Source organism: Heptranchias perlo, chromosome 3 (assembly GCF_035084215.1).
Source record: "Heptranchias perlo isolate sHepPer1 chromosome 3, sHepPer1.hap1, whole genome shotgun sequence".
In the NCBI taxonomy this organism is placed as follows: domain Eukaryota; kingdom Metazoa; phylum Chordata; class Chondrichthyes; order Hexanchiformes; family Hexanchidae; genus Heptranchias; species Heptranchias perlo.
Genome location: NC_090327.1, coordinates 4,496,708 through 4,513,279, shown reverse-complemented (window position 1 = coordinate 4,513,279; position 16,572 = coordinate 4,496,708). Strand labels below are relative to the sequence as shown.

Below are 16,572 nucleotides of genomic sequence, written 5' to 3'. Positions count from 1 at the left end.
TTTTCCTTAGACTTCCCTGTGCCTTAAGGGGACTGAAGCTTGAGAGATGTTTAGCACGTTAATGGATAGAAGAGTTAACCAACAGTCATGGTCCATGTGAAAATGCATCATTCAGGTCGTCACTTGGAGGGGGTCTGGGAGACTACAAGGCAGCACAGTAAATGCACACACTGAGGATTAACTCGGGAGGAATAAAATTCAAATGAGAGTAAGCCATCAGTGCTTCATTTGATATTTTATTCAGCTGGCACTAAAGATTTATAGATTTTCAAGGAGATTGAGTGGCAGCACAAGCGAACTCACTGGAGGATTGTGTCCCATTCTGGGCACCGCACTTTAGGGAAGGATATCAAGGCCTTGGAGAGGGTGCAGAGGAGATTTACTAGAATGGTACAAGGGAGGAGGGACTTCAGTTGTGTGGAGAGACTGGAGAAGCTGGGATTGTTCTCCTCAGAACAGAGAGGGTTAAGGGGTGATTTAGTAGAGGTGTTCAAAATCATGAAGGGTTTTGATAAGAGTAAATAAGGAGAAACTGTTTCCACTGGCAGGAGGGTCGGTAACCAGAGGACACAGATTTAAGGTAATTGGCAAAAGAACCAGAGGGGAGATGAGGAACATTTTTTTTACGCAGCGAGTTGTGATGATCTGGAATGCGCTGCCTGAAAGGGCGGTGGAAGCAGATTCAATAATAACTTTCAAAAGGGAATTGGATAAATACACTAAGGGGAGAACGTTACAGGGCTATGGGGAAGGGCAGTAGGACTAATTGGATTTTCCTCACACAAGAATTCGCATTACTAGCTGATAGTGAGGTTGGTGGAACTATCTGATGGATGCGATGGGCTTGATGGCTTCTTGTTTTTTATTGTTCGTAATTTTGCTAAGCAATTAATACAGAAGACCTGAACGTTCTCAAAGCATTTTTATTAAAAGAATATCTCCACTGGCTGCCTTCGGTGCAATCTAAAAAGGCAGGGAATATATCTACTTATTTATTTTTGAGATGTGATTACTTGTGAAGTTGGGCGACGGTGTAAATTAGATAGTGCAATAAATGACACGCGTGCATCCCAGTGTCACACAGGGACTGTGACACGAGGGCTGAGTATTTATTTGCTAATAAAGCGCAGAAAGCAGCGTTGATGCAGCCCAAAGTGGACCTGCACAAGATAGATCAAAGTATTCCTGCTGATCAGAGAGCCCCCTTTCTCCACACTGGTCTCTATACCGCACCGCCCCCCCACTTCCCATCACAGTATACAAGTTGTCCTCCCGAGTTAGCTCTTTCAAAGAGCCGGCACAGGCACGATGGGCCAAATGGCCGCCTTCTGTGCTGTATCATTCTAGGAGCACCAGTTGAGTTTTTGGAAAGAATTTTACGTCTAGATTTTCCGATCAGTGTTATTTTAGCATCAGCAATGACCAGTTTGCGAACATACGGAGTTGGCGGGCAGGAAAAGAGCCAACTGGTTCATCAAGCCTGTCCCCGCGCGTTCATGGTGGCTGGAGTGTTCGTGACCAGACACTTCCTGCCCACCCCCACAGTCCTGTAATCTCCTGGGAGAGGAATAAAATGGTTAATGCTGGCATCGAAATAACGCTGACTGGAAAATCTAAGTCGTAATATTGGAAAAACTTGACTTGCGTTTGCCCCACTCCAGCCTGTAATTAAATAGCACATTTTAACATCACAGCATGTTCCATGGTGCTCTCCAACGAGGGACCAGACACATGGCAGGAGTTTAGGACAATCGTTAAGGGGGTGACCAAACGCAAGGCCGAAGAAGAAGGTTTCGATGAAGCTTTTTGAAAGTAGAGAGGGATGTGGCTTCAGGAAGGGGGGATTCTGAAGTGCTGGGAGCATGATAACCGAAAGCTGCACCACAGATTGTGGAGCAGAGCAGAAGGGAAGACGCGCAGCGGGCCAAAAGGAAGAGCGGAAGGTCCAAATTAGGACATACAGCTGAAGCAGATTACAGAAGCATTGGGGTGTAAGGAAAGGGTTAATTCTTCGTTTTAACCTTCAGACTTTAACTGTTCAGTGAGTTTCAATGGTCAGTGCGAATTAAAAGTCACCAGACAGCGGCTTTAGCTGATGACCAGTCAGCTACAAGCTTTCTTTTGTCCGAGCCCCTTAGACACCTCCCAAATATTAACTCCTCCAAGGACACATCTGAGCAAGGCAAGTAGGAGAGCCATGGGCCTCTGTAGCTGTCTCCAGTTGAACGATCTGATTGACAACTCAGTCGAGATAAAGCCTTAATAAGGTGTACCTGAGGCCTTCTTGTTAAAACTGAAATTCATTAAGTGAATAATGAATGGGGTGAGGTAATCCTTTGATAACACATGAATCCGCACTCGAGAAAAAGATACATAGGAAGGGGGGTTAGGACAGATTGTTCAGAATTCGACAAGGCCTGTTCAGCCGAGAACTATAACGTGTGAATTCTCCGGTAAATTGTATCGTAAGTGTGACCTTAAGTATATGTGTAATTATTAATAATAATGTTATCATTGTATATGTGTAATTATTAGAAACAATAGTTTTCATTGCATGCTTAATTCCTATGAAAACCAATAAATTCATTTGAACCCCATTATCTTGAGGAATTACTTATACATTTATAAGTAAGAACATTCTTTCCCTGGCGGGGGGTGAGGGGATGGTGGTGAGATTTATCGATGAAGATGAAGATTTTGAAATCCGTGTAATGGAAGATGGGGAGCCAGTAGAGGTCATGGTGCACAGGGTGACAGACGAGAGGGACTTAGTACAGGATAGGTTGGGGGTAACAGAGTTCAGGACAAGTTGTGTAGAGCTTGGGAGGTGGGTGAGGAAAGCATAAGAGAGTCAAACCTGGAGGTTCATTTGGGTTGTCATTTACATAGAATGTACAACACAGAAACAGGCCATTCGGCCCAACAGGTCCATGCCACACGAGCCTCCTCCCACCCCTCTTCATCTCACCCCATCAGCATACCCTTCTATTCCTTTCTCCCTCATGTACTTATTTAGATTCCCCTTAAATGCATCTATGCTATTTGCCTCAGTGTGGTAATGAGTTCCACATTCTAACCCACTCTCTGGGTAAAGAAGTTTCTCCTGAATTCCCTATTGGATTTATTAGTGACTGTCTTATATTTATGGCCCCTAGTTCTGGTCTCCCCCGCAAGCGGAAACATCTTCCCTACGTCTACCCTTTCAAACCCTTTCATATTCTTAAAGACCACCATCGGGTCACCCCCTCAGTCTCCTCCTTTCATAGAGAAAAGAACCCCAGGCTGTTCAGACTTTCCTCGAAGAATTCAAGGAGGTTGGACAGGCAGGATCGGCCCCCATGAATCCGTGCCGACTGCTCTGTTAATTAGCTTATTATCGTACAGATAATCCTCAAGTTTACTCCTGATAATTGATTCCATTATTTTACATGGAACAGATGACTAACGAGTCTGCAGTTGCTTGTGTCTGTTTTGTCCTACTTTTTGAATATTGGGCACCATATTAGCTATTTCCAATAAACTGGAACCTCACCAGTGTCCTTATTGTGGTAGTTAATGCCTCACTAGTCTCTCTCAGCACTTTGGGATAAATACCATCTATTCCTGGGGACTTAATTATTTTGAGCTGTCTCAGACTTCCATCTCATTTATATCAAACTCATTGATTTTGCATGGATTATTTCTGTTTGGGGAGGACATGTTGCTCGTGTCCTCCCTTGTGGATACTTGGCAGAGAAGTAATCATACAGAATATTTACTATTTTTGAGCTTGTCCTCAGTTTCAAGCCTGTTCTACATCTTTTAGGGTATTCACTCCTTCCCTGACTGTTCTCTTACTGTTGTTCAACTGAAAAAATGTTTCACTGTGTCTTGTCTCTGCTGCCGTGCTTTGTTTAAGGTTCCTCTTTGCATCATTGTGTCTCTGCTTTTTCTTGTGTTCATCCCAATGAACCCCTCCTCCTCCCAATGAACCCTTTCTCCTCCTGGCGAACCCCCTCCTCCTCCCAATGAACCCTTTCTCCTCCCAATGAACCCCTCCTCCTCCCAATGAACCCCTCCTCCTCCCAATGAACCCTTTCTCCTCCCAATGAACCCCTCCTCCTCCCAATGAACCCTTTCTCCTCCTGGCGAACCCCCTCCTCCTCCCAGTGAACCCTTTCTCCTCCCAGTGAACCCTTTCTCCTCCCAATGAACCCTTTCTCCTCCCGGCGAACCCCCTCCTCCTCCCGGTGAACCCTTTCTCCTCCCAATTAACCCTTTCTCCTCCCAATGAACCCCTCCTCCTCCCAATGAACCCTTTCTCCTCCTGGCGAACCCCCTCCTCCTCCCAGTGAACCCTTTCTCCTCCCAGTGAACCCTTTCTCCTCCCAATGAACCCTTTCTCCTCCCGGCGAACCCCCTCCTCCTCCCGGTGAACCCTTTCTCCTCCCAATGAACCCTTTCTCCTCCCAATGAACCCCTCCTCCTCCCAATGAACCCTTTCTCCTCCTGGCGAACCCCCTCCTCCTCCCGGTGAACCCTTTCTCCTCCCAATGAACCCTTTCTCCTCCCGGCGAACCCCCTCCTCCTCCCGGTGAACCCCCTCCTCCTCCGGTGAACCCCCTCCTCCTCCCAGTGAACCCTTTCTCCTCCCGGTGAACCCCCTCCTCCTCCGGTGAACCCCCTTTCTCCTCCCAATGAACCCCCGCCTCCTCCCGGTGAACCCCCTCCTCCTCCCAGTGAACCCTTTCTCCTCCCGGTGAACCCCCTCCTCCTCCGGTGAACCCCCTTTCTCCTCCCAATGAACCCCCTTTCTCCTCCCAATGAACCCCCGCCTCCTCCCGGTGAACCCCCTCCTCCTCCCAGTGAACCCTTTCTCCTCCCGGTGAACCCCCTCCTCCTCCCGGTGAACCCCCTTTCTCCTCCCAATGAACCCCCGCCTCCTCCCGGTGAACCCCCGTCTCCTCCCAATGAACCCCCGCCTCCTCCCGGTGAACCCCCTTTCTCCTCCCAATGAACCCCCTTTCTCCTCCCAATGAACCCCCTTTCTCCTCCCAATGAACCCCCTCCTCCTCCTGGCGAACCCCCTTTCTCCTCCCGGTGAACCCCTATCTCCTCCCGGCAAGGTCCTGAGGTCATGAAAGGCGCTGTATAAATGCAAGTCTTTCTTGCTTTAACCATGTTCCCCTTAAGGTGCCATTGAGCAACCTTCTCCAATCAATTTGCCTTGGTTGTTCCCTCATCTCTTTGATGTTGGCCCTTTTTAGAGTTATAATCTCGACTCCTGGTCTTGGTATATCAGACTCCCAGAATGTGCTGAACTTGGCCATCTGTAATCTCTATATATTAGTAATGTTACCACTTCCACCTCCTGTACATTGTGACAAGTACCAGATCAAGGTGAGCAGTTGCCTCTCGTGGCTTCCTTGATGCATTGGGTCATGAACCAGTCATGCATTACATTTACCAAATCTAACTCTATAAACCACTGGGAGAACCTTCATCACACGGACTGCAGCGATTCAAGAAGGCGGCTCACCACCACCTTCTCAAGGGCAATTAGGGATGGGTAATAAATGCCGGCCTCGCCAGCGACGCCCACATCCCATGAACGAATAAAAAAAACTTGTGCTTTCCGATTATATGTTTGGTTCGAATGATAGAATCATACGGCACAGAAGGAGTCCCTTCGGTCCATCATGCTTGTGCCAGCACTTTGAAAGAGCTATCTAAATTAGTGTCACTCCCCCCCCCCCGCCCTGCTCTTTCCCCATAGCCCTGCAAGTTTCTACTTTTCAAGTAGGCAGAAGGGTCGGTAACCAGAGGACACAGATTGAAGGTGATCGGCAAAATAGCCAGAGACGACGCAGCGAGTTGTTATGATCTGGAACGCGCTGCCTGAAAGGGCGGTGGAAGCAGATTCAATAGTAACTTTCAAAAGGGAATTGGATAAATACCTGAAGGGAAAAAATTCACAGGGCCACGGGGAAAGAGCAGGGGGAGTGGGACTAATTGGACAGCTCTTTCAAAGAGCTGGCACAGGCACAATGGGCTGAATGGCCGTTTCATGGCATCATAGTAGGTACAGCAAATCCAGTGCTGTACCTACTATGGTACCATGATATCCAATTCCCTTTTAAAAGTTACTATTGAATCTGCTTCCACCGCCCTTTCAGGCAGCGCATTCCAGATCATAACAACTCGCTGCACAAAAAAGATTTCTCCTCATCTCCCCCCTGGGTTCTTTGACCATTATCTTAAATCTGGTTGATTGAAGTCTTCCATTCAAATCACTTTCCTGTCCTCGCTTACCTTTCTTGTCTCTTTGAAAAAAAATAAAAAGTCACCCTCTTGTGCATCCTCGAGTGTAAGCTTGGATTTTTTTTTCCATATTTCAGACATCTATCCAGAATGGTTCATTTTATAGTTTGTTCCTTCCTACAGAATCTACTTGATTTACCTCACAGGTGTCCCTGATGTAACGCTCCACACCACCTCCTGCTATGCCCACTCTGTCTTTTCCGAACGCTCTGTACCTTTTAAAAAGGATATAGAGGCACTGGAGCAGGTGCAAAAAAAAAAGATTTACAAGGATGATACCAGAATTATCAGGATAGACTGAACAGGCTGGGGCTCTTTTCTCTACAAACGTGAAGGCTGAGGGATGACCTGATAGAGGTCTTCAAAATTATGAAAGGGTTCGATAGGGTAGACATGGAGAAGATCATAGAATCATAGAAGTTACAACATGGAAACAGGCCCTTCGGCCCAACATGTCCATGTCGCCCAGTTTATACCACTAAGCTAGTCCCAATTGCCTGCACTTGGCCCATATCCCTCTATACCCATCTTACCCATGTAACTGTCCAAATGCTTTTTAAAAGACAAAATTGTACCCGCCTCTACTGCTGCCTCTGGCAGCTCGTTCCAGACACTCACCACCCTTTGAGTGAAAAAATTGCCCCTCTGGACCCTTTTGTATCTCTCCCCTCTCACTTTAAATCTGTGCCCCCTCGTTATAGACTCCCCTACCTTTGGGAAAAGATTTTGACTATCGACCTTATCTATGCCCCTCATTATTTTATAGACTTCTATAAGATCACCCCTTAACCTCCTACTCTCCAGGGAAAAAAGTCCCAGTCTGTCTAACCTCTCCCTGTAAGTCAAACCATCAAGTCCCGGTAGCATCCTAGTAAATCTTTTCTGCACTCTTTCTAGTTTAATAATATCCTTTCTATAATAGGGTGACCAGAACTGTACACAGTATTCCAAGTGTGGCCTCACCAATGCCCTGTACAACTTCAACAAGACATCCCAACTCCTGCATGTTTCCACTTGTGGGGGGAGACCAAAACTAGGGGCCATAAATATAAGATAGTCACTAATAAATCCAATTGGGAATTCAGGAGAAACTTCTTGACCCAGAGAGTGGTGAGAATGTGGAACTCGCTACCTCAAGGAGTAGTTGAGATGAATAGCATAGATGCCTTTAAGGGGAAGCTAGATAAACACATGAGGGAGAAAGGAATTGAAGGATATGCTGATAGGGTGAGATGAAGTAGGGAGGGAGGAGGCTCGTGTGGAGCATAAACACCGGCATAGACCAGTTGGGCCGAATGGCCTGTTTCTATGAATGTTATATTTGTTTCTATCTACTGGATTCAGCCACATTTCTAATATTCCTGCTACCTTGTAGTTTCCCAATGCCACCACAGCCTCCAGTTCTGGCATCTTGCTTCTAATGCTTCTTTGACGTCACTTGCTGGAATTCCGACTGTGTCCTTTGCTCTGAGAGACTTTGGCAAGATACCATGTTTAAAAAAAAAAGCATATGGGATCCTTGGCTTTATAAATAGAGGCATAGAGTACAAAAGCAAAGAAGTTATGCTAAACCTTTATAAATCACTGGTTAGGCCCCAGCCGGAGTATTGTGTCCAATTCTGGGCACCGCACTTTAGGAAGGATGTCAAGGCCTTGGAGAGGGTGCAGAGGAGATTTACCAGAATGGTACCAGCGATGAGGGACTTCGGTTATGTGGAGAGACTGGAGAAGCTGGGGTTGTTCTCCCTAGAGCAGTGAAGATTAAGGGGAGATTTAATAGCGGTGTTCAAAATCATGAGGGGTTTTGATAGAGTAAATAAGGAGAAACTGTTTCCAGTGGCAGGAGGGTCAGTAATCAGAGGATGCATAAGAACATAAGAAATAGGAGCAGGAGTAGGCCACACAGCCCCATGAGCCTGCTCCGCCATTCAGTAAGATCATGGCTGATCTTCGACCTCAACTCCACTTTCCATCCCCATATTCTTTGATTCCTTTAGAGTCCAAAAATCTATCGATCTCAGGCCTTGAATATACTCAACGACAGATCATCCACAGCCCTCTGGGGTAGAGAATTCCAAATATTCACGACCCTCTGAGTGAAGAAATTTCTCCTCATTTCATCCCTAAATGGCCGCCGCCTTATCCTGAGACAATGTCCCCTAGTTCTAGACTCTCCAGCCAGAGGAAACATCCTCTCAGCATCTACCCTGTCAAACCCTCTTAGAATCTTATACGTTTCAATGAGATCACCTCTCATTCTTCTAAACACTTGAACGTATAAGCCCATTCTACTCAATCTTTCCTCATAAGACAACCCTCTCATCCGAGGAATCAATCTAGTGAACCTTCATTGTACCCCCTCTAAGGCCAGTATATCCTTCCTTAGATAAGGAGACCAAAACTGTACGCAGTAGCCCAGGTGAGGTCTCACCAGAGCCCTGTACATTGTAGTAAGACTTCCTTACTCTTGTACTCCAACCCCCTTACATTAAAGGCCAACTTGCCATTTGCCTTCCTAACTGCTTGCTGTACCTGCATGTTAACTTTCTCTTTTTCATGTACAAGGGCACCCAAATCCCTCCGAAAACAAAAATGTAATAATTTCTCACCATTTAAAAAATCATAGAATCATGGAATCATAGAATGGTTACCGCACAGAAGGAGGCCATTCGGCCCATCGAGTCTGCGCCGGCTCTCTGCAAGAGCAATCCAGCTAGACCCACTCCCCCGCTCTTTCCCTGTAGCTCTGCAAATTTTTCTCCTTCAGGTCCCTATCCGATTCCTTTTTGAAGGCCACAATTGACCCTGCCTCCACCACCCCCTCGGGCAGCGCATTCCAGATCATAACTACTCGCTGCATAAAAAAGTTTTTCCTCATGTCGCCTTTGGTTCTTTTGCCAATCACCGTAAACCTGTGTCCTTCGGTTTGTGTCTCTTCTGCCAGTGGGAACAGTTTTTCTTTATTTACTCTGTCTCGACCCTTCATGATTTTGAACACTTCTATCAAATCTCCTCTCATCCTTCTCTGCTCTAGAGAACAATCCCAGCTTTTCCAGTCTATCCACGTAACTAGGGTCCCTCATCCCTGGTACCATTCTGGTAAATTTTTTCTGCATCCTCTCCATGGCCTTGACATCTTTCCTAAAGTGCGGCGCCCAGAATTGGACACAAAGCTCCAGTTGTGGCCGAACCAGTGTTTTATAAAGGTTCAACGTAACATCCTTGCTTTTGTACTCTATGCCTTTGTTTATAAATTGTAAACAATTTTACAACACCAAGTTATAGTCCAACAATTTTATTTTTAATCCCACAAACTTTCGGGGGCTTTCCCCTTCCTCAGGCGGTGTGGAAATGACATTTTCGAATCCTTCGCATTTTAAGATCACATAAAATGCGAATCTTAAATGTGATCTTAAAATGCGAAGGATTCGAAAATGTCATTTCCACACCGCCTGAGGAAGGGGAAAGCCCCCGAAAGCTTGTGGGATTAAAAATAAAATTGTTGGACTATAACTTGGTGTTGTAAAATTGTTTACAATTGTCAACCCCAGTCCATCACCGGCATCTCCACATCTTTGTTTATAAAGCCCAGGATTCTTTTTAACCACTTTCTCAACCTGCCCTGCCACCTTCAATGACCTGTGCACATATACCCCCAGATCTCTCTGTTCCTTTACCCCTTTTAGAATTGTACCATTTAGTTTATATTGCCTCGCCTCGTTCTTCCTACCAAAATGTATCACTTCGCACTTCTCTGCATTAAATTTCGTTTGCCACATGCCCGCCCATTCCACCAGCCTATCTATATCCTCTTGAAGTCTATCACTAACCCCCTCACTGTTGACTACACTTCCAAGCTTTGCAGATTTTGAAATTGTGCCCTGTACACCCAAGTCCAAGTCGTAAATATATATCATGAGCCTTGATCTTGTGTAACAGCCTCTTGTGTGGCACCTTATCGAATGCCTTTTCAACATCCACATGCTACATCCACTGGTTCCTCATTATCTACCTTGCAAGTTGCATCCTCAAAAAAACTCTGAATAGATTTGTCAAACACCATTTCCCTTTCATAAAACCATGTTGACTCTGCCTAATCATGTTATGATTTTCTAACTGCCCTGTTATCACTTCCTTAATAATAGATTCTAGCATTTTTCCTACTACTGATGTCAGGCTAACTGGCCTGTAGTTCCCTGTTTTTTCTCTCCCTCCTTTCTCAAATAGCAGGGTTACATTTGCTACCTTCCAATCCACTGGGACTGTTCTCGAATCGAGGGAATTCTGGAAGATCAAAACCAATGCATCCTCTATCTCTAAAGCCACCTCTTTTAAAACCCTAGGATGTAGGCCATCAGGTCCTGGGGATTTGTTGGTTTTTAGTCCCATTAATTTTTCTAGAACTTTTTCTTTACTAATGTTAATTATTTTAAGTTCTTCCCTCTCATTAGGCCCTTGGTTCCCCACTATTTCCAGTACGTTTTTTGTGTCTTCTACTGTGAAGACAGATACAAAATATTTGTTTAAGGTCTCTGCCATTTCCTTATTCCCCGTTATAATTTCTCCTGTCTCTGCCTCTAAGGGACAACGTTTACTTTCGCTAATAGAAACATAGAAAATTTACGCCACAGAAGGAGGCCATTCAGCCCATCGTGTCCGTGCCAGTCGAAAAAGAGCAATCCAACCTAATCCCACTTTCCAGCACTTGGTCCGTAGCCCTGTAGGTTACGGCACTTCAGGTGCACATCCAGGTACTTTTTAAATGAGTTGAGAGTTTCTGCCTCTACCACCCTTTCAGGCAGTGAGTTCCAGACCCCCACCACCCTCTGGGTGAAAAAAATGTCCTCCGCTCCCCTCTAATCCTTCTACCAATCACTTTAAATCTATGCCCCCTGGTCACTGACCCCTCTGCTAAGGGAAATAGGTCCTTCCTGTCCACTCTATCTAGGCCCCTCATAATTTTATATACCTCAATTAAATCACCTCTCAGCCTCCTCTGTTCCAAAGAAAACAACCCCAGCCTATCCAATCTGTCCTCATAGCTAAAATTCTCCACTCCTGGCAACATCCTCGTAAATCTCCTCTGCACCCTCTCTAGTGCAATCACATCTTTCCTGTAATGTGGTGACCAGAACTGTACTCAGTACTCAAGCTGTGGCCTAACTAGTGTTTTATACAGTTCTAGCATAACCTTCCTGCTCTTATATTCTATGCCTCAGCTTATAAAGGAAAGTATCCCGTATGCCTTCTTAACCATCTTATCTACCTGTCCTGCCACCTTCAGGGATCTGTGGACATGCACTCCAAGGTCCCTCACTTTCTCTACATCTCTCAGTATCCTCCCATTTATTGTGTATTCCCTTGCCTTGTTTGCCCTCCCCAATTACATTACCTCACACTTCTCCGGATTGAATTCCATTTGCCACTTTTCTGCCCACCTGACCAGTCCATCGATATCTTCCTGCATTCTACAGCTTTCCTCCTCACTATCAACCACACGGCCAATTTTTGTATCATCTGCAAACTTTTTGATCATGCCCCCTACATTCAAGTCCAAATCATTAATATATATCACAAAAAGCAAGGGACCTGGTACTGAGCCTTGCAGAACCCCACTGGAAACAGCCTTCCAGTCGCAAAAACACCTGTCAACCATTACCCTTTGCTTCCTGCCACTGAGCCAATTTTGGGTCCAATTTGCCACTTTCCTTTGCATCCCATGGGTTTTTACTATTTTGACCCGTCTGCCATGTGGGACCTTGTCAAAATCCTTGCTAAAATCCATGTAGACTACATCAAAAGCACTAACCTCGCCTTTCCCCAATTTAGAACTTTTACTCCTGTTCTATCTTTGTCCCTTTCTATGACTATGCTAAATCTAACTGAATTATGATCACTACCACCAAAATGCTCTCCCACTGATACTCCTTCCACCTGCCCAGCTTCATTCCCTAAAACTAAATCCAGAACTGCCCTCCGCCCCACATTGGGCTTGCTTTGTACTGGCTAAAAAAGTTCTCCTGAATGCAATTTAAGAATTCTGCACCCTCTATACCTTTTGCACTGATTGTATCCCAGTTAATATTAGGGTAGTTGAAATCCCCGACTATTCTCTTCCTTTTTATATACTTGTAGAAGCTCTTACAACCTGTTCTTGCTAGTTTACTCTCATATTCAATTTTCTCCCTCTTTATCAATTTCTTGGTTATACTTTGCTGATTTCTAAAACCCTCCCAATCCTCAGGCTAACTACTCATTTTGACAACATTATAGGCCTTTTCTAATAATCTAATACCATCCTTAACTTCTCTAGTTAGCCACGGTTGGATCACTTTTCCTGTGGCGTTGTTATTCCTCAAGGGAATGTATATTCGCTGGGATTTATGAATTATTTCTTTAATAACTAACAGATTTAAGGTAATTGGCAAAAGAGCCAGGGGGGAGATGAGGAGAATTTTTTTACTCAGTGAGTTGTGATGATCTGGAATGCACGGCCTGAAAGGGCGGTGGAAGCAGATTCAATAGTAACTTTCAAAAGGGAATTGGATAAATAGTTGAAAAGGAGAAATTTGCAGGGCTGTGGGGAAAGAGCAGGGGGGAGTGGGACTAATTGGATAGCTCTTTCGAAGAGCCAGCACAGGCACGATGGGTCAAATGGCCTTCTGTGCTGTATGATTCTATACTGGCGTCTATGTTAATGGAGAGGCAGAGGTGTGGCTCTCAGGGGTGTCTAGGCTCGCGTCTTGAAAGTGAAGCTGCCAATCAAAACTGGAGTAAAACCAACCGTATAATGTTCATACTTGTGAACCAAGGCAAATCTGACAGTCGAGTACGAGAGTAGTTTCCTCTCTGGTGGTCTTACCAGTACCATTAATGGCAGTCATCTGTGATACTTCTTTCACAATCTATCCTGCAGAGGTGACTCAACCTCATTTTGATGTGGTATCTGCACACGAGCCAGGGAATTAATATTTCACCCGATACAGAGGAACATGGGAACAGGAGGAGGCCATTCAGCCCCTCGAGCCTGTTCCGCCATTCAATGAGATCATGGCTGATCTGTGACCTAACTCCATACACCTGCCTTAGCCCCATATCCCTTAATACCTTCAGTTAACAAAAATCTATCAATCTCAGATTTCAGTTTAACAATTGAGCTAGCATCAACTGCTGTTTGCGGAAGAGAGTTCCAAACTTCTACCACCCTTTGCGTGTAGAAGTGTTTCCTAACTTCACTCCTGAAAGTCCTGGCTCTAATTTTTAGACTCTGTCCCCTAGTCCTAGACTCCCCAACCAGCAGAAATAGTTTCTCTCTATCTACCCTATCAGTTCCCCTTAATATCTTGAAAACTTCAATCAAATCACCCCTTCATCTTCTAAATTCCAGGGAATACAACACTAGTTTGTGTAATCTCTCCTCGTAGTTTAACCCTTGAAGTCCAGGTATCATTCTAGTAAATCTACGCTGCACTCCCTCCAAGGCCAATATATCCTTCCTAAGGTGCGGTGCCCAGAACTGAACACAATACTCCAGGTGTGGTCTAACCAGCGCTTTGTATAGCTGTAGCATAACTTCTACCCCCTTGTATTCTAGTCCTCCAGAGACACAGAAAGACCTTCCAGAAAGTAAAAGAGACATTTCAAACCTATCAAAATCTTCCCATTCCTCTGAATTCCCAGGATAAAAACAATGGGCCGGATTTTGCTGTGAGAATTAAGGGGAGGCTGACAGTGCTCACTGTTATTTATGCGCAAATCAGTCAGCGACTTCCAGCGCCCGCGCAGTTAAACGCGGAAATCTGCAAGTTGCTGTCCGAGATGTGAGCCTCTTCCGTAAATTCCCCGAGAACGGCATCTCGCCGTCTGGCTCCTCGTTCCGTGAAGTTCCTGCCCTTACCACGTAGATATGGACTAAACCCGCCAAAAAAAGTTAGGGCTTGTCTATTCCAGTCCAAATATCCTTTTAACGGCGTGGTAAGTCTTAATTACTGGCAAACAACCTCTCTGGCACTGAACATTAACAATTACAAGTGTGGAATCTCATTCCTTCAGCTTTTAATTATTGTTGGAGATTTTTTAAAAATTTAAAGAGAACATCTTTTTCTTTCTGTCTCTTTTTTCTCTTCTCTTAATTCAATCTTTTTTTCCCTCTCTTTATTTCACTTTCTGTATCTGATGTGACATTGAATTCACTATTCGAACTCTCACTTCCTGGTTCAGACTCTGCGCTGCTCATTAACGATGCTTCAATCTGATTGGTTACGGAGATACACAGCTGCTTGCCCCATCCATACAGGAACCAGATGCCCTGGAGAGGAGGCCCCATTGAATGTTTCTCAAACTTGCAGGAACTTGCAGTGCATAAGCTCACAGAAAGTCTACAGGCCAGTGCAAGTCTAACCAATCATTGGGCCGCTCACAGCAAAATACGAGCTTATAAAAATTGTCTTTCATAATTTGAAATGAGACAAATCTCCAATCCATCACATCCCTGATCTGATGTGATCAGATGGGTGTCGATGTTTTTTTTATTTGTTCATGGGGATGTGGGCGTCGCTGGCGAGGCCGGCATTTATTGCCCATCCCTAATTGCCCTTGAGAAGGTGGTGGTGAGCCGCCTTCTTGAATCGCTGCAGCCCGTGTGGTGAAGGTTCTCCCACAGTGCTGTTAGGAAGGCAGTTCCAGGATTTTGACCCAGCGACGATGAAGGAACGGCGATATATTTCCAAGTCGGGATGGTGTATGATTTGGAGGGGAACGTGCAGGTGGTGTTGTTCCCATGTGCCTGCTGCTCTTGTCCTTCTAGGTGGTAGAGGTCGTGGGTTTGGGATGTGCTGTCGAAGAAGCCTTGGCGAGTTGCTGCAGTGCATCCTGTGGATGGTACCCACTGCAGCCACTGTGCGCCGGTGGTGAAGGGAGTGAATGTTTAAGGTGGTGGATGGGGTGCCAATCAAGCGGGCTGCTTTGCCTGGATGGTGTCGAGCTTCTTGAGTGTTGTTGGAGCTGCACTCATCCAGGCAAGTGGAGAGTATTCCATCACACTCCTGAATTGTGCCTTGTAGATGTTGGAAAGGCTTTGGGGAGTCAGGAGGTGAGTCACTCGCCACAGAATACCCAGCCTCTGACCTGCTCTTGTAGCCACAGAATTTATATGGCTGGTCCAGTTAAGTTTCTGGTCAATGGTGACCCCCAGGATGTTGATGGTGGGGGATTCGGCAATGGTAATGCCGTTGAACGTCAAGGGGAGGTAACTAGACTCTCTTTTGTTGGAGATGGTCATTGCCTGGCACTTGTCTGCCGCGAATGTTACTTGCCGCTTATCAGCCCAAGCCTGGATGTTGTCCAGGTCTTGCTGCATGCGGGCTCGGACTGCTTCATTATTTGAGGGGTTGCGAATGAAACTGAACACTGTGCAATCATCAGTGAACATCTCCATTTCTGACCTTATGAAGGAGGGAAGGTCATTGATGAAGCAGCTGAAGATGGTTGGGCCTAGGACACTGCCCTGAGGAACTCCTGCAGCAATGTCCTGGGGCTGAGATGATTGGCCACCATCTTCCTTTGTGCTAGGTATGACTCCAGCCACTGGAGAGTTTTCCCCCTGATTCCCATTGACTTCAATTTTACTCGGGCTCCTTGGTGCCACACTCGGTCAAATGCTGCCTTGATGTCAAGGGCAGTCACTCTCACCTCACCTCTGGAATTCAGCTCTTTTGTCCACGTTTGGACCAAGGCTGTAATGAGGTCTGGAGCCGAGTGGTCCTGGCGGAACCCAAACTGAGCATCGGTGAGCAGGTTATTGGTGAGTAAGTGTCATGGCATGTTCGGATGCCTGTTATCTTACATACAACAACTTGCATTTATATAGCGCTTTTAACGTAGTAAAACGTCTCAAGGCGATTATCAAAAACAAAATTTGCACCGAGCCACATAAGGAGATATTAGGACTGGTGACCTAAAGCTTGGTCACAGAGGTAGGTTTTAAGGAGTGTCTTAAAGGAGGTAAGGGAGGCGGAGAGTTTTACGGAGGGAATTCCAGAGCTTCGTGCCTAGGCAGCTGAAGGCCATGGCCGTCAATGGTGGAGCGATGAAAATCGGGGATGCTCAAGAGGCAAGAATTGGAGGAGCGCAGAGGCCTGGGAGGGTCGTAGGGCTGGAGGAGGTGAGAGAGATAAGGAGGGAGTGAGGTCGAAGAGCAACATTGGCAGATTCCCGGCCCCTTGACCATGGTTAATGCAAAGGCGGCAGAGCGAGAGAGAGAGAGAGGAATAA

The 16,572-nt window shown here is 45.8% G+C and overlaps 1 protein-coding gene across 6 annotated transcripts in view; it reads left to right on the top strand.

The window, feature by feature from the left end:
• LOC137309714 (zinc finger protein 521-like) overlaps positions 1-16,572 on the top strand; it is a 618,054-nt gene that overhangs the window by 208,746 nt on the left and 392,736 nt on the right. The window lies entirely within an intron of this gene.